Here is a 2341-nt window from a genome sequence, read left to right on the forward strand (position 1 = left end):
CAGACACAGGGGCAACAACCATACTACCAGCATCCCTGTGGCACTTTGTGGTACTTTCCTAAACAAAGGCTCTGTGGTAATGATACAAATGAATATAACCAGTAAGAATTGTAGAGGCAGACTGGAAGAAATTTTCACATGGGAATATGGGTAAAGAGACAAAGAGAAATGAATCATGTACTGGACTGGTGGGTTATACCATATTACAGCCATATACCCACTTGGGGAGTGGTTTGAAATTTACAAACTGTTTATTTTTTTTGTTTCTGGAACTTTCCAAATTTTCCAATTTTTTTCATCCCCCCAATGGTTAACCATGAGTAACTAAATCAGTGGATACTGAATCAGTGGATATGGAGACACAACTATATAAATGTTGGCTATTATTATCATTACTTTCCAGATAAAGTAGACCCAGCTGTTCTAGAGCCTTGTATTCTTGAGATAAACCACATAAAAAACACAAGTTTTGGGGTAGTACCAAGGAATTCCGTCTTACCCTGGTAGTTTACTATACTTGCCACTCCCATATTTGGAACCCATTTCCTTCTTGTTGAAATACTTTACTTCCTTCAAAATAGTTCTGGAGTGAAAAGGGCCCTTATGATTTCCCTGAATTCTATCATGAAAGTGGCATCTCATTTGTCTCTCTCTACTTTGTATTATACTTGTCCATTCATATGCCCTTTCTCCAGGGTGTTGTGAAAAATTAATATCGAATTGTGATATTAAAAGTGTACATTCTTAAATTTTTAGTATGAGTACTGATATCTTGGAAATCAGCAAACATAAATCAGGGCTGGATTTATTGTTGTATTTTGATCTATATTAAAGAAAGTGAGAAAAAATGTTAATGCAAATTAAATCTACTGGTGTAGCATGGGTATTTTTTTCCTCTGGAGAGATGTTTGTTAAATATTTACCTGCACACCCCGGCCCCTACTGCTTCTAGATCATAAGCTCTAAGAATGCATAGATGAAGTCATTCTTCATTTTTGGATCCTCAGGGCTTAGCACTATTGAGTAAATGTATTATCATGAGTTCAAATCCAACCTCAGAAACTTACTCGTAATGTGACCTTGGGCAAGTTACTTAACCCTGTTTGCCTCAGGTTCCTCACCTTTAAAAATGAGCTGGAAATGCAAAGAGAAACCACTCTAGTACCTTTGCCAAGAAAACTCCAAAGGGATCACAGAGTTCTATATGATAGAACAATGAAGAACCCTTTATGTCTCCTGATTTGAACTGATCTAAACTAAAGACTGCTAAAGAAATAAAGATTAAAAAAAATCTAGCTTTGGAAATTGGTGTGGCAGGGAACCTTTCCAGCTCTAAGTGCTATCCAGTGCTGGAGGCTTTACTATTTAGTGCACTCTTCTGCAGGTTCTATTTTGAAAAAGGTAGATAATTACCCTTCAGGGAAGGCTAATTGGCGAGGGGTGTGCTTTTTTATTTATTCTTGACCACAAACTCAGTTTTCTGTTAGGAGTTTTCCAGGGTAGGGTGGGGTTCCCTGATGCCACTCTGGTGCCTGTGTTCTTCATGTGGTTTGTCTCATGAGGACACACACACACACACACATACACACACAAAACCAAACTATTTATCCCTAGCATTTACAGGAAATACTAACTGTGTTGCATAAAAGGAGAGATTGATTTACATGCAGCAACAAAGGAAAAGGAGCCCTAGATGCAAGCGAGAAAGTCCAGAGCAGTGAGCAATTGGATCTGCTGACTGTATATATTTTTTATCTAATTTCATTTATTATAAATGAAAACTTCTTTTGCATCTCAGTCTGCTAACCATACACACACCTTCACACCTGTGTTTTGAGAGACTGCTGAACATCATTAGATAGCTAAGATACAAGGCCAAGTAGGTGTTTCCAAATAGTATTTCATTCCAGTTTTCAAGTTTCCATTAGGTTTCCAGTAGGATCCCCTCATGGAAACTGGCATGGGCATTGTACCCCCAAAACTCAGGCTAACTGTAAACAGGGAAATTCCTTCGCTCCCTTTTGCCCTCGTGACTCCCACTCCAAAACATCTGACCTTGAGAATTACCCTCCTTTGATTGTCCCATTGATTTGAGATGGACAAAGAGACACACCTCATTCATCTGTCCTCCAAAACACAAGAACCACCCCCATGCCTTCCTGCAAACCTCCCCCACTCCTTGCTTCAGTGCTTACCACTCCAGAGTCAGGTCTTCACTATTGTAAAGAGTATAAAAACCCCAGAATTGTTGTCCTCTCGGGGAGAGCTTTTCCATCCATGTTGTCCTCCTAAGGAGCAGCTTTCCACCCATGCTGTTCTACCTGAGGCAGACTTCCACCTA

This window comes from Gracilinanus agilis, chromosome 4 (assembly GCF_016433145.1).
Source record: "Gracilinanus agilis isolate LMUSP501 chromosome 4, AgileGrace, whole genome shotgun sequence".
Lineage (NCBI taxonomy): Eukaryota > Metazoa > Chordata > Mammalia > Didelphimorphia > Didelphidae > Gracilinanus > Gracilinanus agilis.